A 27,689-nucleotide genomic window follows, 5' to 3' on the forward strand; every position below is an offset into this window, starting at 1 on the left:
TCATTTGTATTTTCTTTCTTTCTTTTCTTTAATTGAGCAACCCTGCTAGGGATTTATAAATTTTATGAAACTTTTTAAAGTACTGATTTCCAACTTTGTTAAAAATTCCTACAGTTTGTTTTTCAATGTATTGATTTCTGCTTTTGGTTATTATTTTAACTATTATTGTAGTTATTACTTCCTTTGGGTTTAATTTCCTTACCTTGTTTTTTTCTCCTTTTTAAAATGGAAATTTGGATAATTAATTTTAAAACTTCCTTCTTGGGGTGCCTGGATGGCTCAGTCAGTAGAGCACATGACTCTTGGTCTCAGGGGTGTTTAAGTTCAAGCTGGGCATGGGCACAGAGTCTACTTAAGAAATAAATAAACAAAATAAGTAAACTTCCTTCTTTTCCAACACGATCAGGTTAGTGCTATTAACTTCACTCTAAGCACTTCTTTACCTGCACCCTACAAATTTTGAAATATAGTATTGGATTATCATTCAATTTGAATATTTTCTAATTTCTCTTAAAATTTCTTCTTTGATCCATGGTTAGAAGTGCATTATTTAATTTTCAAATATTTAGGATTATCTAGGTAGTTTATTAATTTTTAATTTAATTCCACTGTAGTCAAAGAACATATTCTGTAAGAATTCAATATTTTGAAACTTTTGAGATAAAACAAGTGTGTAATTTATCTTACAGAAGTTGGAAAGTGGACATGAGAGAGGTGTAGATAAAGTTACATGGGAGTTAGAGAAGAGAATGGTAAATTCCAACTGGGGTCTATCATGGAAGACCTATGAAAGGAGGTGACATTTGAGCTGCATCTTGAAGGATGGGTAGAATCAGGAAATAATGAGACAGAGGACAGTGCCTGAGGCAGAAAAAACAACTAGACTAAAATTCCCTTAAAAGGAGGAATTGAGATTATCTTTTATGAAACCCAAGACCCAAGAGCATTGCTCTTGGGAAAGTGACTACAGACTACAGACTATAGACTCATGGCCCCAATATTCTCCTTTAAGCTACCTTGAAACATCTGCTGCCAAATAACTACTTAGACATTTTGAACTCTGGGTCTGACCATCTCCTATTTTAGACACTAACAGCACCACATACTTTAAAGTAGCCAGATTCCATAACTTGAAAAACAATTTTCTTTTTCTTTTTAGTATACTCAACATTCATAGATTTTTTTTCTGCCCACAGGCCTGGGAATGTAATAGGAGGGATACACTGGGAAGTCTATTCCCAGTCACAGTCTCTCCCTTCTGGGATGTTTAGAATTATTAATGGCATCATCAGAGAAAAGCTTCATTTGTCACTATAGTCATGTGGCAAGAGTCACTCTTACAAGTGTCACAGGCAGGAGGCAAGTGCCTCCTGGGGATCTATGTCATCTGAAAATAGCTCCTAGTTAGAGTCCCCTGATGGGTGAGTGATGCAAATGAGTTTAGGCTTGACACCATTATCTTTCAGGCAAGCACTGGTAGGCCACCATTCAGCTCCAGACACATCTTGGGGCCTTATAGTTACCACCCCAGAGCTCAAGACATGGATGGTATTCTATTTTCCCCTTCACATGCTTTAGAGTAGCATTTGTGGAAGTCCATCAAGTGAATGAGTGGAACTGAGCTGAGTTTCCCTCTTATCCGAGTGCTGGCACATAGCAGTCATGGCCTTTACCCTATACTTCCCTCTGTGACATGGGACAGTTGCCCTTATTGTGATCGTTGCTTAGGGGTTGAGTTCCCAGTGTGGAAGAGTTGGTTTGGAATGTCTTCTCAGATCTACTTTGATATGCTAACACCTACATTCCCGGCTCAACTTAATACTCCTGCCAACCCTGCCAGATGTCATGGGCTTATCTGTGTCACTGGTGCCCCAGAAGGGGGTGAAGGGTTGACCCAGAATAAAAATGCACTTTTGAAAGTTGACTCTCAAAAGACTGAGAATCCACACCGTGGTCTATCAAGACCTTCAGTTCCAGATAGAATCATTTAATACAATTCCTGGCAAGAAAAGTTAGGTAATCCAAAGTCAGGCTTAGGGTTAGTCCTCTGTGAGTCTAATGAACCCTATTTTAAAAAATCAACTTGCTGTTTCCTTTGGCTTTGCTGAAGACAGTGTCATCTAGCCAGAAGCTATATACAGGGCACACTGGTATACCTGCCCTCATGTAACACATTTCAGCCATGTGTTTGCAATGAAACTGTCCCAAGGACCCCACCTCCAGTGACTAGTTCCTCCTTGACTTCTGTAACTCCAAGTCTGTAAGGGTTTCCCAGCCAGGACACCATGGCAAAGATGAAACCCTCTCTGGAATATCTGCCCTCAGATGTGCCTGACAATTTTATGTCAGAGACAAAGACAAAGTGTGAGAGCAGAAAGTGCTTCATCTAGGAGTGTGTCATCTCCAACAATGGCATCTGGTTATGTTTCAAGGCTGAATGATCTTGACAAAGCCTGCCAAGTCATTTTATAACAAAGGACAGAGACTGGGCATCTCGTCCCTCACCCTCCAAGTGAGGAGGACAGTATTACAAGGTGCCTATGAGCTAGAGGCTCCCCTAGGTCTGTTTAGCCTACATGAACCTTAGAAAGTTTAGGGACAAACTCTTCAAACTCAAGTCTGGTACCTTCTTCCTTGATGCACTGTTTTATGTTGCTAGTTTTGTGAAACTTATCAGTGACTTTTCCACAGCTCCCTCCCTGCTTTCCTCTCCCTTTGTGGAAGGGGGGCCAGTATTTGAGAAGAGCAAGATTTGGGGGCATCGGGGCTGAAACTAGAAAGAAACCCAAGTGAAAAATCTAAATGCCTAATTAATCAGGCATATCTTTGTCAAAGGAGAGAAGGAGAGAATGCTGATAACCAGAAAGGCCAAGAGAGGCCTCCTTGCAAATGCTTCCTACAGATTCTGAAAATATATTTATAAGCCAAGCCAAATGCTACAAGGAGACATACTCCAAATGTAATGAGTTCAACATACTGGAGTGACACCAATGTCATACTTGTTTGAGATGTTTCCAGCATCTTCCCAGAATGTGCCCAGAGCAGTAACTATTACAACAACCTCATCGAAACAGGAGTGCCCAAGAATGCTCCACCTTCCACTTTAAGGATGAGGCTTTGTGCATTAGCATACATTCCCTCCACGTACTAGAACTCCCTCCTTGTGTATAAGATGCTTGGGCTCCGAAATAATTGGTTTGCATTTAAATGCCCAAATGTGATTATATAACCTTGATTCAATTAACAGGTCTGACTTGATTCAAGCCTTGCTCAGAAATGAGCCAAATAGTCATCTAAATAATAATTAAAACAAGACAAACCAGCCTTGCCGGTCTCCGATGTTGGGGATTGAAAGAACTTCTGAGTCATCAGATGGAGTTGATGGATCTGGAGGTCCAACTCCCAACACTGCTCATTTCCCTTTGAGGTCCAGGGCTATAGGTCTGGGGTTCCCATCAGGGCTCTGAAAATTGCTCCCTCTTTTGAACTTAGCAATGATAAAATGGAGCCCCGGAGAGGTGGTGTTCTTGGCCCAGGGCTGTTCAATCAGCTGAGAGCAGAACAAGGACTTAAGTTCAGCACAAAGGGGTACAGAGTTCATCTGATCCAATCTCCCACCCAGTTTGGGAACCCTTGACTCTCATCATACCTCTGCTTGGCCTCTATTGGCAACAGAAGTCCACTGCCTCCCCCAGTCTTGGATGACTCCAACTATGACAAATTCTTCCTTGCTTTGGTCCCAAACCCACTTTCCAATAACTTTATCCAAAGATCCTTTTATCTTTTAGGCATCCCAATGTCATTTCTTAACTTACTCATATTTACTCCTTCGAAACAAATTCTGAATCCCAGAAAAACTTGCTCTGCTAAGATATGTTGATAGCAACTTAGACTCATGGTTTCTTACGAAACCCAGTCATGAGCTTTGCCTTGACTTTAGAGTATTTCACCTGCCTCAACAGTGAACACCACCACAGCCTCAGACCTGGGTGGGGGTGGGTCAGGAAATTAAGGAATCCTTAGCATTGTTGGACAAAGTTGACTCAAAGACTAGAACAAAATTGGAGAAGAAAATGAAATGATTAATTCATGTTTTTGCCAGTATAGTGACATATGTTGATGAGAGAATCTGAATTTTTTCTGAATAGATTTCTGTATTAAACTGACAGTGTCATTTATGATTAGTTCATAATGGTATTGTGCAATTTCCATGATGTTAGACATGGATCCCCATGTATAACTGCTAGTTTGCAGAAGGGAAAACCAGATAACTCAGTATTTTGATTAGATATTCAACATGAAGACATTAGAATTAATCAGTTTACATAATGCATGGCGCCCAGAATGCCATACCATAGTGACCTGTATGCCTACCTGTCTTTGCCTTTAGACCATTGTGGGCCTTGGAGGCAGAAAATGTCCCCTCATCACTATGCCCTCAGGGTTGGCACAGCTGGCTTCTTGGCAAATAGTTATTGGATAAACTGATCCATAAAATGTTTTCATTCCTGGCTGGTTTGCCAGTTTGAGGGAGTTAAGCCCTATATTCTGATGTCGACCTTATACTGTGTATCTCAGTACACCTGTATACTGGAGATTTAGATCAGGAAGCAATTTACCATACAAGAGAATTATTTCCTTAAAAAATGGATTCGCCACATATCCCTTCTAAACAATAACCCCCCTCCCCCACAACTTTTTAAATGATCCAATTTACAAAACCCTGGTCAGTATTTCGTAGGAACATGTATCACAAGTGGATGATACCCCATATAGCTTCTAGAGATACAGCAGTCCATTTTGAATGATATGTTTGAGTTCAGCTATGCCAAACTCAGGGATCAATCTTAATGCCATTTTGATCTTTTCCACACCTCTGCTGGCATATGCCATCAAATCAAAGGGACTGGAGGATAAGCAGGAAAGAAGGAATTTCAATAGTCAGAAATCAGCTCCTCTCCACATCCCTGAGCTCCGGGCAGGCAAAGCTCTGGAAATGAGTGGGGTTGGAATGAAATGGATTATCAGTCCTGTCTTTCATTGTTTACCCCAGCCAGAGGAAGCTTTGTCTAAGATAGCTGTGATTGTATCAGCCCCCAGTTAATAATCTCCTTGCCTCAACACTTTACCCTTGTGATTTGCTCAATCACAGCCCTTTACCCCTGGCCCCACCCAGCCTCCTCCAGCCTCTCTTTGCCTGTCTCTGCCCATGCTTTGCCCTCACTCTACCTGCCTTTATCCTTAAACACACTATGCTCTTTGACACATGGAGACTTTGTTGTCCCTTCTATCTGAAAGAGCCATCCCCCATTCCTTTCTTTGCCATGTACATCCTGCTCAGATGTCACCTCCTTGCTGTAGATTGCCACAACATACCAAGTAAAATGAATTACTCCTATCTGAATTCCCCATAGTACTCTGTACGTCACATCGTTGTCACATGGTATGAAAGTATTCACCTGTCTCCCTAGTTGGATGATGCACTCTTTGGAGGAGAGGGGTCATTTCTCATTCTTACTTACACTTCTGAGAACATAGGAAGGGCTCTGTGAATGTTGTTGGAAAGTGGCCACAGCAGCAGCAAGGGAAGACATATTTTTGTGTGCTGCACATGTCCTGGGAAGCTCCTTGGGGTCAGGAGCACAGGAAAGGCTCCTGAGTGACAAGACCTCTCGTCCTTCCCTCACTAAATTCTCTAGAGGGGCTCAGCTTGGGTCCTGGAGGACAATGTCCACCAGCTATAGTGCAAGGAGGGTGTGCAGGGGAACAGAGTTTTGTTTTGGGGGACCAAAGTACCCTTTGTAGGACATCAAGGTTGTTTTTTAAACTTATGATGATGGCTCCCCAGAAAGGAAGGTAGACAGGGAAATGGGGTCATCATTTCTGACCTGGGTAATTTTGAATAAGTTACTTAATCTCCCCTGGGCTCATGATCCTCACCTATACAGATGGGGAGAGAATGCATACCTTGTGTTGTTATGAAGACTAATAATCACTACTTACTGAATTTATTGTAGTGCTGAGGGTTTTTTTAAACTTCACCCAGGGAGAAAGCAATGGAGGCAGAATCAGAACTCGAACCACTACACCACATCCAAAGAACAAGGAAAACTGCAAAAGGTGACACAAAGAGTAGTGATCATTAGCTACTGAAAGAGCGTTTAGACCTCAAAACCTCTGTCCTGTTAGGAGTCAAAACTGGCGGGGGGGGAGGGGGACCATTTTTCTCCCTGAGCCATGGCAAATAGTTGTTACAGGAAGTACAAAGGTGAAGGAGTGGCAGGGACACCAACAAATTGTGCCTCCCCTTCCAAAGACTGCCTTCCTTCTGGGAAGTGGCTGCCCAGCCAGGGATTACGTGTCCTGATCACGCTCATACGTAGGTGGAACTCTGCAATGGGTTCCCTTATGGAATGCTGTTAGAAATGACATGGGTCACTTGTAGGTCGAGATGGTTAAGAAGAGGGTGTGAAGAACAAAAGGTAAGAACAACCAAAGTGTCCCTTAATGAAAGAATTGATAGATAAAGTGTGGTATATAGTTATGATGGAATAGCATTTGTCCTTCAAAAGGAAGGAAATTCCTTTTTTTTTTTTTTAAGATTTTATTTTTTATTTGAGAGAGAGAGAGGGAAAGCACAGATGGAGAGGGAGAGAGAAAGAAGCCGACTTCCTGCTGAGCAGAAAGCTAGACGTGGGGCTCAATCCCAGGATGCTGAGATCATGACCAGAACTGAAGGCAGACGCTTAACTGACTGAGCCATCCAGAAGCCCCCAAAGGAAGAAAATTCTAACACATGATGTCACAGTTTCCCAAAACAAGATGGCAGAAAGCTTCAGAGCTTGGTTGGGGCTCTTGGTTTTCAGAGCTCGGTTTGGGGCTGAGAAGACATTTGTGCTGAGGGCTCACTTTCACGTTCACAGTTCTCACAAACAGAGTCACAACCCCTTCCTTGGCTTCCAAGGGATTCCAAGGACTTTGTTACTAAGGAAACCTATTAAAGTTTGCCTCCTTGAAAGGCACTTCACTCATTCACTGAGAGGAGCTGGGTATGGGCTCAGGATATAGGAAAGCAGGGGGAGAAAGGAGCAGTGGCTCTGGGTCAGCCGAGGCAGACATGGGAATCTGGCCTTACGCCGGCCTGCGCAGGGAGGACTAGGCCCGGGTCTAGGTTGCCTAGACGTAGGCCTGGTTTGACCTGCTCAGTAGGACATGGCTGCTCGTGGTTCCAGATAGGCAGCAGCCTTCACTGAGTATAGCATCGAAGGGGCCAGGGATGGTCCTCTTTGTACTCAAAAGTGGGACATGGGCTAGGGCTGCTGGCTGTGCCACAGACTCCAAGATCAGCAACCAGAGGAGTCCCAGCCTTGGGGGTGCAGCAACCAGGACTCTGGAGCTTGAACAAGGCCATGACCTTATAAACTGGCAGCAAGTACCAGCCATACTAGCTGGTTGTCCAGGCTCTGGCCCCGCTGGTTTTGGTGGCCATCTAGGAACCCTGGCATGACTGAGGGGACCCCCAGCCTGAAGTCATGCATCCCAGGTGACTCTAGTGGCCCAAAAGATCACAAGTGACCCTGGGGTTTCAAATCATCATTCCAGGACCCTTGTTATCTTGGGCTTATCACAGGACAGTGATGCTGGGAAAGAGAGATGGTCAGACTGACAATGCAGGGGGGCCGGGGGAGGGGATGAAGCTGGAACCAGACTGGGGAGCCGATAAAAGAGATACAACTTCAGCTTATTATCAATTTTGCAAAGAATTGACTGCTTTAATGAATTTGAGCAATTCGGTGTTACCGTCTAATGAAAATACTCTTACATGCATTCTCCCTGTGCTCCCAGGCTGGAGAGGCAGAGACGGAATTAGGACCAGGGAGCTAGGAATTGCACACAAATCTGACAGTTGTCTCAAAATCCTGCACTGTCCATGGGGCTGAGTCATGCAGGGAAAGGTCATGTGAATTGCATTAAAATAAAAGTTGAGAATGATTGGTTTTTAGAGATTTTTTTTTCAGGGATTCAATGTCTGTTAAATGCATGAATGTCTCCCTCTCCCTTATTCCAGATTAAGATCTCCAGAATTCTCCCGCAGCAGCCATCAACATTGCCGTTGGCTCTTACATCCCTTGCCCCAGGCATCACTACGCTGATGGGCCACCAGAGCCTGAGGCATTCCGAGATGACACATAGCACAAGACACAAAGCACAGATAAGTGCCGAGGTGGCCTCTTCTTTACATCTCTTGTCTCTTGGAGTCTCTTGGAGTTATTACCCCCCGTCTTCTCACAATGTAGTGTTTGTGTTTCCTCCAGCTCTGGGCTACTGTTGGCATTTGCTTTCACTGAGGCCAAAGAGGTGTGTAAGTACCCTGCCTACAGCCTGAGCCCTGTCTAAAGAAAGCTGTGTTAGCTTCCCTGCATTTTCAAAATTCTTATACAGTCTCAGCCTGGGCCTTGTGCAAAATCCTGCGGATAAGCTTTGGAAACCAGCCTTTGAAGTGGTGTCAAGGCCACCTGGGTCTTTTGCTGTTTCCCGGGAACTGGTCCCAGCGTGATGCTGAGCACGGGCCCCTCCCGCCTGCCAGACCTGGGCTGGCCCTGCGGAAAGGGAGGCCTGGCCCTTGCCAATCAGAGGGTGACTCAGGACTGCCAATCCGGAATCCCATTTCCCACAACATGACTAACACTGTCCTCCCCACCCACTTCCAGAATGGTGCACCCCCTCTGGCTGTCACTGCTCCCTGTTGTGGGAGGCAATCCCTGCCTCTTGAGAATAGTTTGCCAGTCCCTTCAGCACCATGGTAGGTTGGTGGCTTTGGTGACTTGAGGTCATTCAGAGACCTGCCTGTCATCTCTCCTGTCCCTCCTGCTCTCTTGCTGCTGCTAAGAACGGGCTGAGCCATCCCTGATACCTGGGGTTGAGCAGCGCCACAGAGAGGCCAGGCTGGAATGAGGGTCACAGGGCTGGGTTCATCACACCTGAACCCCAGCCTCAGGCCCACTTCCATGGGAAGCCTAATGCCTCCAGATATCTGCCTATTCTTCGGTGGGAGGGTGAGAGTGGACTCACGTTCTCGGGCTCACCCTGGCTACTAGGTTGTGCTTCTGCTGGATTCTTTCAGCTTGAGTCACTCTGCCATCTGTGTGCTCTGCACCTGCGACTCGGGCCCTGGCCTTGATTTCCACCAAAACCGAACAGCCATGCAAGACCTTTGTGTCGGTCAAGGGCTGCTTAGGCGGAGGAGTGTTGTAGTGATGCAAACCACTTCAAACAACATCTTTGATCATTAATGATCTTCTCTGAGGCCTCCCTCACCTCTGGAGAGGTCTCCGACCACCCCACATCGCTAACTGAGCTCATTTTTCTCCAAAGAGTAGTTCATGAACTCCCCACACTAGTGTAAGGGGGGGGGGAGTGTCTCTTGGGTGTGTGTGTGTGTGTGTGTGTGTGTGTGTGAGAGAGAGAGAGAGAGAGAGAGAGGGAGAGATGGGAAGAAGTGTGTATTTTTGGCTTGTGTATTTGGATTTGGGTTTTGTTAGAACACTTGTTTCCAAGTGAACTTGTACATTTGGGGATGTATCCCCATGATATTTACAGCACCCACTCACTAGAGTGACCCCTCAGATCATATCTACAAAATCCAAATTGTTGAAAGGAACAATGAGTCCCATCTAGTTCAGGAGTCTACAAGCATTTTGTTTGCACATCCTTCAAAGGAATTTTGAAGTCTTATGCACTCCCTTAAACATTTGCATGTTGGTCTCCGAAAATTTTCATCTTAAGTTGAAATAGGGCAAAAGATTAAATTCCACTGTAAATGTGAAACATTTTAACATTTAACAGTTTAAACATTTTGAAATAACTATTGTCACTCATTTAAATGTATCTAAGTAGAATTTAAATGTGATAGCAATTGATACTATCCCTTATCCTTTTTAAAATATTATGAATGAGCTCTTTGTTAGAAATTTTACATGATTTCATTTCCTCCTTGAATATCGATTCCCATTTCTCTTCCCCTATAGAACTTCATATGATATAATATACATTTATGATTAGAAACTTTTATTAATCACCTTATCATATTTCTCTTAAAAATGTATACAAATGCAAATTTAATTTCTTTCTTTTTCTGTGGTCATGAAGTTCTACAGCCACGCTGTCTAATACCATAGGCACTAGCCACATTGTGGCTATTTACATTTTTTTTTTAAAGATTTTATTTATTTATTTGACAGACAGAGATCACAAGTAGGCAGAAGGGCAGGCAGAGTGAGAGGGGGGAAGCAGGCTCCCTGCTGAGCAGAAAGCCCGACTCGGGGCTCGATCCCAGCACCCTGAGATCATGACCCGAGCTGAAGGCAGAGGCTTAACCCACTGAGCCACCCAGGTGCCCCTATTTACATTTTTTAATTAAATAAAATTCTAAATTCAGTTTTTTCTTTTTTTAAGAATTTATTTATTTATTTGAGAGAGAGAGCGCACAAGCAGGAGAAGCAGCAGAGGGAGAAGCAGACTCCCCATTGAGCAGAGAGCCAGCCATGGGACTCAATCCCAGGACCCTGGGATCATGACCTGAGCAGAAGACAGACACTTAACTGACTGAGCCACCCAGGCGCCCCCAGTTCTTTTTTAAGATTGTATTTATTTATTTGTCAGAGAGAGAGAGAGAGAGCACAAGCAAGGGGAGTGTGAGAGGCAGAAGCAGGCTCCCCGCTGAGCAAGGAGCCCAATGTGGGACTCAATCCCAGGACCCTGGGATCATGACCTGAGATGAAGGCAGACTCTCAACAAACTGAGTCACCCAGGCATACCCAAAATTCAGATCTTCCTTCCCACTAGCCACACTTCAGGTGCTCAGTAGCCATGTCTGACTCATGGAACCGCACTGGACAGAGCAGATAGAGGACATTTCCATCATTGCAGAAAGTTCTATGGAACAATGATGATTTACAGTATGAAAAAATTGTCTCCCAGAATTAGTTAGCAACACAATTAGTAGCAACACACAATTTGTAAAAACAACATAAATGTATCACCTGTTTATTGAACATTTGGGTAAGGTACTATTATTAAAAAGGTAAAATTTTATTAGAAACGCCTTTTTGGGGGGTGCCTGGGTGGCAGAGTTGTTAAGCGTCTGCCTTCGAGACTCTGGTCATGGTCCCAGGGTCCTGGAATCAAGCCCCGTATCGGGCTCCCTGTTCTGCGGGAAGCCTGTTTCTCCTCTCCCACTACCCCTGTTTGTGTTCCTGCTCTGGCTCTCTCTCTCTGTGTCAAATAAATAAATAAAATATTTTAAAAAGAAAGAAAGAAAGAAAGGAAGGAAGGAAGGAAGGAAGGAAGGAAAGAAGGAAGGAAGGGAAACCTTTCTTAACGTGATGGTTAGTACTTTTTTTCATCTATCCGTGGACGAATAGAACTTTCTCTGAGAATAGTTTCCACATCAATTCTCATCTGTAATTTTCACTTTTAAAAATATAGATGCCGGGCGCCTGGGTGGCTCAGTGGGTTAAGCCGCTGCCTTCGGCTCAGGTCATGATCTCAGGGTCCTGGGATCAAGGCCCGCATTGGGCTCTCTGCTCAGCAGGGAGCCTGCTTCCCTCTCTCTCTGCCTGCCTCTCCATCTACTTGTGATTTCTCTCTGTCAAATAAATAAATAAAATCTTAAAAAAAAAAAAAAAAAAAAAAAAAATATATATATATATATATATATATATATGCCAGTCAAATGCTCAGAATGGAGGTGTATTTTTATAGTGGCATTATTTGATTGTGTGAACTCTTTCTGAGTAGTGTGCCCAGATCACACATAATGACAAGACTACTGTTAGCGATGTATCATCTGATAGCATTAAATGTTCACTAGTTTCTCCTTCACCTTTGTTAGAGTAAGAGGATAATGTCTGATTTGCCAAAGGATTTGTAGTCCAGTCATTAGTGTGGTTCACTTACTCAGCCTTAACCGGTACTTTGAATTGTGTCTGATGGGAGTCGAAGATTTTTACAAATGCTCAGATTGAACAACATAGACCACATCCTACTTCTGCCAAACATGGGAAAAGGACAACTTCTGCAAGAGGGAAGGGGGAGAGCGACCCAAACACGGGAGCATTCACAGGGAGACCAGCTTTAGTAAAAGGGGACACTTGAATGTGAGCATCTAGAAATGAGTATCTCTAATATCATCTGCACCACAAACCGTTAGAATGTCTTTGTGTTCCCTGGGCATAGCCCACCCCAGTTTAGAGACCGCTGCTCCAGGCATTGCAAATGCTTCTCCGCCCGCTCTCGCCTTCCCCTCTCTCAGCCCCCAGGTTTTTTTTAATCCAAATACATGAATTTGTTCAGCACAATTATGGGCCTATTCTTTCTTTCTCTCCTTTCTTTCTCCCAATATTTTATACTTAAAAATGATACACATATATAAGATATATACATATACAGTATATAATAATAAACATAAATCTATCTATAAATATATGTAGTATGTAATCATTAGCCCTCCACCCACCTTTAGAAGTGGAACAACACCAAATGACCCTAACATCTCACTTTCCTTCCTGGGTCCATGATCAGATTATACTTGAAGTTACATCCGGCCGTGTGATTTGCTCCAGGCAATAGAATGGAAGCAGAAGCAACAAGTGCCGCTTTGAGATGGCCTTGAAGAGGACTTGTCATGCTCCCCCACCCCCACCAGTTTTACTGGAGACATGGGCGGCCCATAATGAACCTTTTCTGTCCTTAAGCTATGAAGATTTCAGCACTTGTTCCTGCAGCGTAACTAGCCCATTATAACTGAAGAAAGTGTTTCTGAAACTTCAGGTCTATTCCTCAACATGGTATTACAGAGACCACCACCATCCTTGCCATTCCTTAAGGTTTTACCGTAGATATACACCCCTAAGTGACATATTTTATATGGTTTTGATTCTTTTAATATAAAATCTTTTTTTTGTTTTTTTAAAGTAGGATTTGTGAGATTCATCAATACTATGAATATATCACAATTTAGCCATTCTACTATTTATAAATGGTTAAGTCGGGTTTCTTCGCTGTTATAAATAATGCCACTCTGAATATGCTCGTACACATCTGCTGGGACAGATATAGGAAATTTTCTCCGAAGCAGCAGTTCTCAAAGTGTGGTCTGGAGACTTCTGGAAGCCCCTGAGACCCTCTCAGGGACATCTACAAAGTCAAAACTAGTTTCATAATAATAAGATGTTATTTGCCTTTTTTACCCTCATTCTCACCTAATAGTGGCATTTTCCAGCAGCTACAAGCCAAGAGATATCTCAACACACTGATGTGGAAGCCCTGACAATCCTGTCCTCTAACAAATCAGATTTGCAAGACTATTGAGCAGTTCTACTCATCCCACTGGAAAATGTAGTTATTTTTCACAAATACATAATTTATGTTGTTATGTTATAGCTCTGTTACTGTTATGCTTACATGAATTGATTTTTTTTTAATTCTTAGTTTTAATTTCTAGCATGGTAAATATGAGTCAAGTGTAATATAACTCACCTACGCAAAATTATTTCAATTACTTGGTGTCCTCAATAACATTTCAGAGTGTAAAGGAGTCCCAAGACCAACAGTCTTGAGAACTGCTGCTCTAGGACATGTAACCAGAAATGGAATTGCTGGGCTGTAGCTTTTGTACATCTTGAACTTTCCTATATCATGTAACAAGAGTCTCCCCAAGTGGTTGTAACAACTCACCCCCCCCACACACACACACAATGAGCAAGGCATGGGAGTCCCTATAGCAGCCCAGATGATCTACCATCTTGGAAAGCCTGGTGGAGGCAGTGGGTTTGAAAAGCACCCATTTCAGGGGCACCTGGCTGACTCAGTCAGTTAAGCATCCACTCTTGATCTCAGTTCAGGTCTTGATCTCAGGGTCTTAAGTTCAAGCCCCCTGTTGGGCTCCACACTGTGTGTGGAGTCTAGTTAAAAAATAATTAATTAATTAATTAATTTTTAAAAACCTATTAATTCCCTCTGTCTCCCCCTACCCAACCAGTTTTCCAGGTGAACCAGATTTGAAATCAAAGCGATTGTGAGCTGCCCCAGATTCACTGAGGACAGCTGTGGGTTGAGGTTCTGGAAAGGAGAGTGGGTTATTGCAGACTGGTGGTTTGTTCATCCACTTTGGGTCTTTTGGCAACCATGCAATTGATCTTTTTGCAATTGAAAATGGTTACTATTCCCCCCACTCTCCTCATTAAGACCCCTTGGTCTCTCCCCCACCCCCACCCCCACCCCACCAGCCTTCCTTCCCAGAGTTCAACTTGCTGAAATAGCGAGGGCAAATTTTCTGCACATCAAGATTCTTTAACCTCTCTGGCCTAAAAAGAAAGCCCTGAGGTGGCCATTATTGGCCCTCTGGCTAAACTGAGCTGGAAAGAAACTTCACCCCAGAGAAAAAGTAAGTTTCCCAGCCCTGTCCTGGAAGGAAGAGCCGAGAAAGCCTGTTCCTGTCTCAGAAACCTGAAGAGGTAAAGCTGATTTTGCATTCTGTTATCCCAGTGCATTCCCAGGCAGGGGCCATTAATAGCTTATAATATTCTTTCTTTAAACACAGACACACACACCTGGGAATAACTGTGCTCCCAGGAAGTAGGCCAGCCATGCGCACAACAGCCTGGAAGAATAAAAACTCTCCTGATTTTCAGAAACATGTTTACTTCAGAGCAGGGTTTTTACCAGGAAAAACGCTGCTGGCTTGTGTTGGCTCCTTCAATGCCCTCGTCCCCCCTCCCTTCTCACAAATCTCCTACTTCCGTCGCAAGTTGGCAGGAACTTGCTGTTCCCCGGCCCTGGGAGTCCTGCCAGAGCCCTCCCATTTTCCGGAGAGGTTCTCTTCAATTTCTAAGGAGAGTTGTTTAAAACCGGATGCCACACGGAGCCCGGGCTCCTTGCCCTTCCACCCCCGGGCCCCCCCACCCCCAGGCCCCATGGAGCAGGCGCCCTCCGTTCACCATTCTTGACTTTGGAGGCCACAGTGTAACTGAAGCCAACCTCCTTCTGTGGGGCAGGCAGGCACAGGCTCCCGGCCAGTGTGGGGAAGCTGCCAGAGGAAATTTCGCTGGGCGACGAGGCTCCCAAAAGCCTTCCAGCCACCACTTCCCTCAGCCCCTCCCGTTACATTCTCCCTGCCCCTACGACCAGGAATTCTGAGGCCAGAAGAATTAGACAAACTCATCTAGCCAGTCCTTCAATGAGGGCCAGATTTAAACCATCACAGATTACAGGGAGATATCCAGCTAAAAAAACAACCGAAGGAGTGTCTACAGCTTTCATTCATTAAGTCTGAATACACTATTCTTTGAGCAGAAGGTGTTCATTCATACTTGTATTCATTCATTCATTTGCTATTCAGCGACTTATCTAGTGTATACCAACCACTGTTCACAGCACTGTGCCCCCTGTGGATCTTACCTACTGACGAATGTTGGGAAATTAATACAAAGGAAGGAATAGGAAGTCATTGGAAATATGACAATAAAAACAGTCATTAGGAGGCTGCTGAGTGCCAGGGAACGATGATATCCCCTGACCCTGTTGCAAACTTACAGATGCATGCAAGGCTCACCAGGCCTGAAGCCCAGATCTGGCCACCGGGAAGGCCAGAAACCCAGCCAGAGTATAACAGCTAATGGGAGTAGGAAATTGGAAACGTGGCTTTGGATTTTCCCCAACATATGTGTGGAAGGAGGTGGGCCATCTGAAGCTTTGGGGAGGGGCTGGAACCAGCAGCCATCGATGTCACCGCCCATGTCTGGGGAGCAGCTGGCAGTCAGAGGGTCTCCCTCACCACCCATCCAGGTTGGGGGAGGGGCCTTGGTCTCCTGGCCTGGTGCTGCTATTCTGGTTGTCGCAGGAGCTGGGACATTATTATACCCACAGGTCACCCATGATGACAGAGGGGGAGAACCCAAAAAGATGCCACCACTGCCTTCCTCGAGAGCTGTGGTCATGTCCACGGCTCTCCAAATCAAATTCTGTTTTCCTCAGTGAACTAGTCATCTGCGTGGGGCGGCGTTATCACTGTTTCTGATTATGTTTCTTGAGCAATGCCTCCACCATTTTGCTTTCAGTTTCTCTGTTTAACTGTCACAGCTTCCTGTTTAACTGTCACATGAATTGTGACCTATAAATACTCTTTCATTCATTCGGCAAACACACACTGGGTGGCAACCATGTGCTGGGCTCTGTGCAGGATACAGAAAATGTGCTTTGGGGGGTAAGGCAGGTCCTGCCCTGAGGGTTGTAACAGGAGAGGAAGGCACAGCACACACCTGAGAAATGTTCTCTCAGAGGGGTCACTGAGCCGAGAGCTCTGGGGACCGAAGTGAGGGCATGCCTTTACCATGGGGTCACCTCGAGATCTCACTTGGTGTGGAGTATTTTGTGCTTGGCACAGAGATCTCAAAGGCCTCAGCTCAGAAGGGACAGTGAGCTCATTGGAGATGAATGAATAGAAGTTTCCAAGGCAGGCACCTGATGGGGAAAGAGTAAGGGAGTATTACGGTCAGAGTGCAAAGGCTGAGAGACAGGAAAGAGCAAGGTTCACTGCAAGGCAAATGCACGTTCCCAGGGCCAGAGCCTGAGTATGGGGGCGGGGAGGTGGCCTATTGGAGGGGACCTGGGGACAGAGGGTGGAGAGGCCAGAGGTTATGGAAGCCGTGCCAAGGAGTGTTTGGACCTTATCTTATAGGAAGCAAAAGGGGACTGTGGAAGGTTTTTAAAGCCAGGCATGACCCAATCAGATCTGAGAGGTACACTCACATACATACACTCACATACATACGTCCATACATATATTTATATATTACACACATACATGTTTGTAAACACAAATAGATATCTATAAAGTAAAATCAATGAAAATACCTAAATATTCTAAATATGTACCCACTTTAAATACATATGTGTTTTATTTCTCCCATATAAACCTGGATACATCAGTTGCTATGCTTTTCTTCTTCTCTTCTCTCTCCCCTAGCCAGTCAGAAACTTGAACATTACCCAGGAGAATTCCAGTTTTCTTATTAGAAATATAAAGAAAAAGGGGTGCCTGGGTGGCTCCGTCGGTTAAGCACCTGCCTTCAGCTCAGGTCATGATCCCAGAGTCCAGGGATCGAGCCCCATGTCGGGCTCCCTGCTCAGTAGGGAGTCTGCTTCTGTCACCCCTCCCTGTTCCTTCTCTCTCTCTAATAAATAGGTAAAATCTTTTTTAAAAAGAAAAACGTAAAGAGAAAAACATAGTTAATACTCAATTGGGTTTTTTTTTTTTCCCTTTTCTTCCAAAAGATGCTTTTGAAAATTAATAGGCAAGGCTATAGAGAGGTGGATTCGGAAGTGAACAGGAGGGAGGGGTAGGAAGGTGACAAAGAGGCCTCCTCCTTCCCCACCGCTGGGGTGACGCATGGCATGGAAGGAGGCTGGAGGCACTGGCCCTGACGTGGGGAAATGGGATCCAGTGAAAGGCTGCCAGCACCTTGGATCTGATGACTCGAGGGCCATGCAGAAATGATGCCCACCCCTGCAGCCCCTTCCACCTCCTTCCTGGGAGCAGATCTCTGCATCTGGGCAGAAGCTGTTGGCATCTCTCTTGGCCAAGCTATCCATCAATAGTTGGCTCTGTGGTGCTGGTGGCAGTCCTGAGGCTGCTGAGCTCAAACCAGCCTGGCTGAGTTGAGAGTCTAAGGCAGCCCTCGCTCCCCTTCCTCCAAAGTACCCCAGAAGTGCAGTGCCCAACAACCATGCAAGAGGAGGAGAGAAGTGGTGGGGAACTGGAAGCCATATACATATCACATATTATTAAAGAGTATTTTGAGGTGACTTACAAAATCCACTCAGTAAGTCAGAGATTTTGGGATTACCCGTAATTCCTCCCTCCTCCTCACTCTTCACGTTTAATGCACCTGTCAGTTCTTCCTCGGATGCGTATGGCAAGTCCACCTACATCTCTTCATCCCCGCCAAGTCCAAGACCCGTCATCTCTCACTGTGTGGGTGAGTTCGCTAGGGCTGCTTGTAACAAAGTGCCACGGACAGAGTGCTTTATAGAAATTTATTCTGGGGGCACCTGGGCACCTCAGTTGCTTAACCATCTGCCTTCAGCTCAGGTCATGATCCCAGGGTTCTGGGATCGAGTCTTGCATCAGGCTCCCCGCTCCATCTGTCTGATGCTCCCCCTACTTGTGCTCACTCTCTCTGTCAAATAAATAAATAAAATCTTATTTAAAAAAGAAATTTATTTTCTTGCAGTTCTGGAGGCTGCAAGTCTGAGATCAACACATCAGGAGGGCTGGTTTCTTCAGAGGCCTCTCTCCTGGATGCTTTGATTCCATCATCTCCCTGTGTCTTCACATCATCTTTTTCTGTATGCGTGTCTGTGTCCTAATCTCTTCTTATAAGGAGACCAGTCCTATTGGGTCAGGGCTCACCCTCATGACTTCATTTAAGCTGAATTTATCCTGTCTCCAAATACAGCCCCATCCAGAGGTCCTGGGCACTAGGACTTCAACACAGGAGTTTTAGGGGAACAGAATTCAGCCCATGACCACTACAAGAATAAAGGCAGATGCCGACGTCTTATGACTGCTCTCCCCACTTACATCTTTGGCCCTCTCTAATTCTCTCTCTGCACAGAATCCCTAGGGAATTTTTTAAAACATGCATCTTATCATTTTCCTCCTCTGTCTCCAACTCTTCAGTGCCTTTCTATTGCACTGGAACAAGACCTAAACTCCTTGCCCTGCATGATCTGGCTCCAGTCTACCACGTCAGTCTCTTCTCGTGTCCCTCCCTGCCTCAGCCACCGCACTGCTTTCCCACCCAACTTCTCTCCACTCCCCGAGCAAGCCAAGGATTTATCCAGCTCAGAGACTTGGACAGCTGATGCACTTGCTTGAAAGCTCCTTCCCACTTGTGTAGCGTGGCTGTCCCCTCTGTAGTCTTCCTGTCTCAGGTGAAATGTCCCTCCTCCGTGTTCTCCTCTACCACAGCACGTCCTCCACGGCGCTCACACATGACTGCTATCCCTTTGTCGGGTTATCTATTTATTGACTGTGTTTTATTTCCTCTACTAGGAGATGAGCTTCATGAGGACAGGGACTTTGTCTCCTTTCCATGGCTTTCTCTCTAGCACCTGGAAGAGTGCCTGCGTATTACAGGGGCTCTGTAAACACAAACTAAATGAATGATCATGCCAGAGTAAATTATGTGGAAGATGGACCCATAAGAACTGAATGACTTGAGTTGTATAAAATAGTGTTGGATACACATTTATTAAATTTCAAAGACTTTTGCCAAAATGACTATTGTAGAATGGTTGTTCTCGAACCTGCCTTTCTGGCAATAGTGGAAGAGCAGGAGCAATTTCCTGTTGAATCTGCTTCCAGTTCTCCACCATTAAATCATCTCATCAGTGGAGGAGAGCACGCCCCTTTAATTGCCTAGGGCATGGCCAGCTGGCCATTAGAGTGCCCCATTAGAGTTGCACAGCCTTTGGCATTGACATTTCCAAATGGTTCAAATCTTGCCTCTGCTATTATAAGCTACATGGCCTGGCAAGGTCTAAGATACTCCCTGATCCTCCCTCTCCTTTAGAGGTGGATTGGAGAGAAAAGTACCTACCTCTCAAGAGCGTTCTGAAATTAAATGACATAATAAATAAAATTCGATGAAACGCATGACACAATGAAGTGTCTAACATAGTTCTCCACACGCAGGGAATGTTACTGAGTGGTAGCCATGATTACAGATCCGGGAAGCTATGAGGCCGGACTTTGGAGCACAGTCATGGAGGCAAAGAACAAGAGATAAATTAACCATGTGATTATGAGATGGCACTATTATTTGAAGTGAGTGTGAGAGATGAAGCAACATTAATAGAACGGAACTCAAAATTTCTAGCCAGTTGATTGTGCAGTCATGTGTTGTCATGCCATCAGCAGACACTTAGCTGCCGTGTAGAATACCTCCACAAATCATTTTGAATTCAGATCACTCACTGCTTGATCTTTAGCTCTGGATATCTTGAAAATGGGGCTTACTTGTATTTAAGAAGTCTTTGTGAGACCTAGTCACTTCCTGGCCAGTGGGGAGAAGAAATCTTAAGCCATAAGGAAAACCTGGAGTGTTTTTCTTTCTGTGTATTTCTAAGTTGTATTCATCACCTGGCCTTTCCCTTCATATGTGACTGAATCTTCCCATTTCTTTTGCATGGTAAGGGGAAAGGCTCCTTCCCTCCCTGAAGGAGGGAGGGAAGGAGCCCTCCTACAGTCCTCCCAAGGTTACAGATTTGGGCCCCTGTCCTCTGGAGAGCTCCACCTGCTGCTGTGGAGGTCTTCTGCTGTCCAGGACTCTCAGGCAGGAGCATGCTGAAACTACGCACCAGGGAAAGCATAGAAAATAGTGTTCCTGAAAACTGGAAACCTGTATCCCACTGAAACCAGGTTGGCAGCTGCAAGGCAGTCTCTCAAGTTTAAGATGGGTGAAAGAAAAGCTAGAAGGGAAAGGAATCATCAGGAAAGCATTAATAAAATTGGGATCCAATCACCACTACCTTTGACAAGGGGGGGAGGAGGTGAACGTAATTGTCACAATGAAAGTCAAACTCTTTTATCCTCCAGTTCAGTCCCAAGTCATGACTTTTTTTTTAAGATTTTATTTGTTTATTTGACAGAGAGAGATCACAAGTAATCAGAACCCTGAGATCATGACTGGAGCCAAAGTCAGAGGCCCAACCCACTGAGCCACCCAGGGGCCCCAAGTCATGACTTTTAAAATTACAGCAAGAAGGGCTGAATGTAAATAAGTGTTGAATAAAGTAAGTTACAGGAAAAAAACCCAAGCATGCTCCAGAGAAATAAATGCATATGTTCATCTAGAAACATGTAAGAGAATGTTTAAAACAGAGTTATTCATAATAACCAAAAAGTAGAAACATCTCAAGTATCCATCATTAGTAGAATGGGTAAATAAATTGTGGTCTATTTATGTAAAGGAATGCTACACAAAATGAAAAAAAATGAACAGTGAATACACTCATCAACACAGACAAATCTCAAAGATATCAGGTTGAACCTAAGAAGTCAGACACAAAAAAAATGTGGCAGATATACTCTACAGTGACCCCCAGGAAGTCACATCTTTATATAAGCTCCTTCTTTTGGCTGCAGGTGGAGACTGTGACTTATTACCAACAAATAGAGCATGACAAAGGGGATGGGGTGTTTCTTCCTTGATCAGGTTATGGTATATGTCATAGTAATGAGACATCACTCTCATGATTTTTTACTTTTTTTTCAATAGATTTGTTACTTTATATAAGACTCTGTCTTTGTAAACTAGAGAGAGATATTCTTCCTTACCCTCATGAAGTAATTTGTCCATTGTAAGAGAGCCCATGAGAGGGCCATGTGGCAAGGAACTACAGTTGTTCTCTAAAAGCTGAGAGTAGGGTGCCTGGGTGGCTCAGTCAGTGGAGCGTCTGAATCTTGGTTTTCACTCAGGTCATGATCTCACAGTTGTGAGATGCAGCCCTGTATCAGGCTCTGATCTCAACCCAGAGTCTGCTTCAGATTCTCTCTCCCTCTCATTCTCTGCTCCTGAATCCACTTGTGCACTCTCTCTCTCTCTCTCAAATAAAGAAATAAATGAATAAAATCTTTAAAAAAAAAAAAATAAAAGCTGAGAGTGGCCCTTAGCCAATAGTCATACAACCACAAGGAAGTGAGTTCTGCCAACAAACTGAATGAACTTGCAAACAGAGCTTTCCCAAGTGCAACTTTCCCAAGGACAACCAGATGAGAACACAGCCCAGCCAACACCTTGACTGCAGCCTTGTAAGATCTTGAACAGATGATGCACCTAAGCTGTGTCCTGACTCTTGACCCACAGATATCGTGAGATGATAAATGTGTGTTATTTTAAACCACTAAGTTTATTGTAATTCTTTTTTTTTTTTTTTTAAGATTTTATTCATTTATTTGTCAGAGAAAGAGAGAGAACACAAGCATGGGGAGCAGCAGTCAGAGGGAGAAGCCGGGTCCTGGGATCATGACCTGAGCTGAAGGCAGACACTTAACCAACCGAGCCACCCAGGCATCCCAGTTTACTGTAATTTGTTATACCACAATAGACAACTAGCAAAAAATATACTGAATGATTCCAAGTTCATGAACCAAAAAAAAAAAAAAAAATCAGTGGTGAATAGAATTCAGAATAATGGTTACCTCTAAAGTAAAGGAGGGATTATTAACTAAGAAGAAGCAAGGGTTACTTTCTGGAATGCTGAAAATGTCCCATATATTGATCTACTTACACCTTTGTATACATATGCAAAAATTCATTGAGTTGTACACCTAAGATTAATGCACTGTAGACACTCTACATATATATTGTATTCTTTGATTTGAAAATTTTAGAAAATCATAAGAAAACCAAGGGAGAAAGGGAATTCTGAAGGAGGGTCCTTTGTCTTTCTCTTCACCAGTCTTTTTTTTTTTTTTTAAGATTTTTATTTATTTATTTGACAGAGATTACAAGTCAGCAGAGAGGCAGAGAGAGAGAGGAGGAAGCAGGCTCCCCGCTGAACAGAAAGCCCGAGCGGGGCTCAATCCCAGGACCCTGGGATCATGACCTGAGCAGAAGGCGAGGCTTAACCCACTGAGCCACCTAGGTGCCCCTCTCTTCACCAGTCTTACATCCAGTTGAATCTCCAGCAAAGAGAGTGGAGGCTCATAGAATTTGGGTTCTAAGACATTTCCTCAGCCCTCCCTTGACCGATATGCACTCCCTGACTCACATGCTCCCTCCCTAGTTACAAAATGGACACTTGCAAAATTCTGGGCAGAACTAAGAATTTTTAAGTAGACTCATGGTATAATTTTATGATGAGGGTTTGATAAGCCCTTATGATGCAGAATACCTCTGATGCAGATGTCCTCTGGATGAGGCTCACTTGTGATTATCTCCCTCTGGAAGCTTGGTACTCCAGAGTGTCCCTTAGCTAGTGTGAGCAAACTTGGCCAACTGTGCAATAACTACATCACAAGAAGAGTTTATTGTTCTCTACTGTCTTTGTGTCCATATTCCACTGGGTGAAATATACCTCACATATTTGGGGATTCTGGAAGTTTTTGGTTACCTCCTGCCTCTTGAAGTTAATCACCTAGACAGGCACGCTCATTGCCCAATCCCACCACACCCCCCAATTTCAAGCAGAGTTTCCTTTCCCTTCTTTGCTGGACTGTCCTTCTGCTCTGCTCCTAACAGGACATAGTCAGCTTTTTTTCTCTCTTTTTTTTTTTTTTTTTAATTTATTTGACAGACAGAGATCACAAGTAGGCAGAGAGGCAGGCAGAGAGAGAGGAAGGAAAGCAGACTCCCTGCTGAGCAGAGAGCCCGATGCGGGGCTCGATCCCAGCACCCTGGGATCATGACCTGAGCTGAAAGCAGAGGCTTTAACCCACTGAGCCACCCAGGTGCCCCCATAGTCAGCTTTATTGCTGAATTTTCTGCTGATAATCTAGCTCTGCCTGTGTTCTCCAAGTGGGTGTCAAGGAAGTGCTACTGTTTCTCAGCCCTTCTTCTAGGTACTTATTCATCCTAGAATTTTCCTCCCTGCTTCTCTTGGAAATTAACCCTTATCTTTATATAGAGCAGAGTCAGTGAGGATAACTAACTGGAGAATAGCAGCCAAGATGCTTGGACAACTGTGACTCTGACCTTCCTGACTCCCAGGTGGGGGTTGAGAGGCAAGGGAAGGACAACAGATGAACCCTCCACCCTGACCACTGCCATGGTCACAGCACGTCACCCTAGAGGTATGTGCCTGAGCCTTTCAAAATACTCAGAACCCTCGGGGAGGAATCTCAGCCCTGTGATTCTCACAATCAACCCTGGTCTCTGTCCTAGCATCAGAGCAGAGGTGGATCTATTATAAAGCCAATGAAACTTTAGACCCAGGTACTCTCTCTGCTTGGGCTTCTCCTTGGCTCTTGAGAGGTGCTAGCAATTGGTTCATAGGACCATGAATTTTTATAAAATTGGCAGTGCGTGTGTGTGTGTGTGTGTGTGTGTGTGTACACATATATATAGTATATTGGACAGGACATAATATACAATGTAGTCACATATGCAATATATTATAATATATGATATATATATATATATACCATTTATGTATCATGGATATATATTGCATAATGTGTTTATATGTGTGCATATGTTTATATAAAATGTACAAGTCACAGGGTTCATCTGTAATATATATTATATGATATGCACACATAAATATAGTTCTAAGTATAGTTAGACATAACATAGTTCTAACAGAATAGTTTAAAACTACTCTCCCTCCTCCTCTATCATGCATCCCCCAAGGTTGGGCAGCTCTGGAGTGGTCATAGGCATTCTGGGGATCTGGCTAAGAAGAATTAAGTTGGGGGGTACATTTGGTGTGGGTTTAAGGGAATGTTTGCATGTCATTTCCATGTGCAGTTCAATGATGGCTTGCCATCCACTCTGCCAGGTCAGCCAGAGTCCTAATGTGAAGGTCAGGGGTAAGCTGTGCCATCAGTGTGACCTGTGACACCCAGCACCAGAACTCATCAGGTAATAGAGGGAAAAAAACAAGGATTAAAATGTATAAGGTAGTATATGGAAAAATTCTTCCAGTTATTTTTTAATGATTTTTTAAAAGATTTTACTTATTTATTTATTTGAGAGAGAGAGAGCCCACACACAGCCACACATAGCAGACATGTACACATGAGCCCACATACAGAGGAGAGGAAAGTATCTCCACACTGAGCACAGAGCCAGACTTGGGGCTCGATTCCATGACCCTGAGATCATGACCTGAGCTGAAACCAAGAGTCAGATGCGTAACTTACTAAGCCACCCAGGTGCCCCCAGATTCTTACAATTCTTAAAGTTCTGAAATGAAAGAAACAGTTAAGGTTTTCCCAGACTTAAATGCAATCCCAAAAAAAGCCCACAATATTACCAGTGAGTTGTGAAGCTGAAAGAAACTTTACAAAACTATCAGTAGCTTAGAAAAACAAATTTCAAATATATTAGAGTTAAGTCTGAATTGTCTTCCTATTCTCTCCAGAGAAAGTGATAATACAAAATTATTGTCACATGAAAAGAAAGAGCGTATGCAGACCAAAAGAAAAAAAAATTATAAAGGTGTGTCAAACAACAAATTAATAAAAGTGTTATATTAGTTCTCTGGATTCTATATTTATGGCATTTTTCATAAAATATATAATTTGCAGTGATTTTATTACCCTGAATCAAGATTCACTTTTCCACATAATTTTTGAAAGATTTTATTTTTAGGTAATCTCCACACCTAAGCCAGGGCTTGAACCTACAACCCTAAGATGAAGAGTCACATGTTCCACTGACTGAGCCAGCCAGGTGCCCTCTACACTTAATTTTGTATGGTAATTTTGTATTCATTTTCTTTTTCTTTTTCTTTTCTTTTTTTTTTTCTTTTGTATTCTTTTCCTTAAGGAAGACCCTTCAAATTATATGTGTCACAAAACCGGGATCAACCCTGATGAAAAGGCCACCTGCCTGAGACTCCCACCACTTGTCTCTCACCCCTCTTCCTCTCTTTCCTGTTGCATTTTGTCCCTGCGCCTGCATAGAGATCTTCACAGAATCCCTGAGCTCCAGACATTAGTGTCATAGACAGTCTCTGAGCTCTAATGTGGATGGAATGTTGACACTTCCTTGGTCCACCACCCATTTTACAGGTGAGGAAACAGACCCAGAGAGGCAAAGCAACTTTTACAAGGTCACAGAGCAAGCTGGTGGTGGAACTTAAACACACGACCCTGATTCTAGTCCAGTGCTCTTTACAGTGCTGCTCACACTCTATTATTTGCTATTCCAGTGATTTGCAAGCCCACCAGTACATCAAAATTACCTGGTTTTCTGAAATGTAGGTTTCTGGGCCCAACCCTCAGAGACTGTGATTCATTAGAGTTGGTTTAGAAATCTGAGTTTTTAAAAATTTCTCCAAGTGAAGCTAAGGCAGAGCTGGATGGGCCTAGCTTACTTCTCCCAACCTTCTTACTTCTCACACCCTACACTGTTCCCTTCCTCTTAGCCACTCCCTCTCCCCATACAGTGGGGGAAGGGAGCAGCAGATACCAGCTCTTTTCTTAGCTTCTTACTCTCCCATCTCCTTCCAGACACACACACACACACACACACACACACACACACTACTACAGACCTCTTCCCTAATACCTTTAGCTTGTAAGGATAAATACCCAGTAAGTTCCAAAGATTGTCTAGAGTCTAAACAGCAAAAGACCCCAGATTCTGTAGTGATTTTATTACCCTGAATCAAGATTCACTTTTCCACATAATTTTTGAAAGATTTTATTTTTGGAAAATAATTCCTGGTAGATTTCACACATGCTTCCTCGTCCTCCACATGAAATGTAAAATCAGGACCTGTCATATCCAGTTTCATTATTGACCATGGGGATAACCACAGGGTGAACCAGAGAATAGTTAGTGTGATTAATTTCTGACTCAGGCCTTTAACAACACCTTGATGCTAACTAGTAGTGATCTGATCTGTCGGCTCCAGATGTCTAGGGCCTCGTGAGATGAGAAGCCAGAACAAGACACACACTGCTAATTTCCAAACAGAGTAGATGCCTTTTGAGGCCTTAACAATCATGGTGCCCGAACTTCACCTGCTCCTAGGAGTCCAAAAGAGGAACGTTTTTGCCTATCCCCAGGCATAGTTGGATAATGTACATGAAACTCTGCAAATTCTCAGGAGCGATATAAATGTAGTGTTTCTACTCACTGTCTTTATAAGTCCAGATTTGGAAGTCCTAGAAAGATGTTTTGGGGCCCAGAGTCATCAGTTGGCTCTCCCCTAAAGCATGTATGCATGGACCTGACTAATAAGTTGGCCCCAAAAGAATTCCTCACACCACTACAATTCTATTTTTATAAGAGGTACCAGGAAGATTATTAATGGAAGTGCTTTTTGTTATGAATAATCAAGCTTGCCAAAAAGTTTCCTATGGTGTGCGAGTCCTCGAGCATGGCTTGCATGGGGTTCCCTGGGAGCTTCTGGCTTTTTCTGCCATCCTTAAAGCATTTTATGACTATTTTATGTTCTTTGGCCTTTCTGCTTCTTCTGTGTTTGGTGTCCCAAGACAAGGCCACTTGTTTCTCTAAATTAAAGAGACTTATATTCTGTGCTCCAAGAAGACATTTCATCCCTACCTTCATGCCCATGGTGGTCCTGATTCTAGAGGTAATAGCTAACTAGCAGCTTGTCCCAGTGGCTTAGGAAATTCTTTTCTCCCTTTATGGGATCGAAATAAATATTACTCAGATGGATCTGTGATTCTGTCTTGGCAGAGAGTTTCAGAGTCTGGGAACCAAAATCTATTTGATGAACATTCATAGGCTTCATTTCAGAAGCTCAGATGACAGAAATATTCCCACTGATTGCAAATGAGGACCAAAATGCTTAGCTAGTTTTGATATTTTTTTAAGATTTTATTTATTTATTTGACAGAGAGAGATAAAGAGAGCACAAGTAGGAGGAGCAGCAGGCAGTGGGAGAGGAAGAAGCAGACTCCCTGCTGAGCAGAGAGCCCAATG

At 43.8% G+C, this 27,689-nt stretch overlaps 1 pseudogene; it reads left to right on the forward strand.

The window, feature by feature from the left end:
• The window catches only part of LOC116595652, a 170,581-nt pseudogene that overhangs the window by 122,707 nt on the left and 20,185 nt on the right, over positions 1–27,689 (forward strand).

The sequence above is a fragment of the Mustela erminea genome, chromosome 7 (assembly GCF_009829155.1).
Source record: "Mustela erminea isolate mMusErm1 chromosome 7, mMusErm1.Pri, whole genome shotgun sequence".
Classification (NCBI taxonomy): domain Eukaryota; kingdom Metazoa; phylum Chordata; class Mammalia; order Carnivora; family Mustelidae; genus Mustela; species Mustela erminea.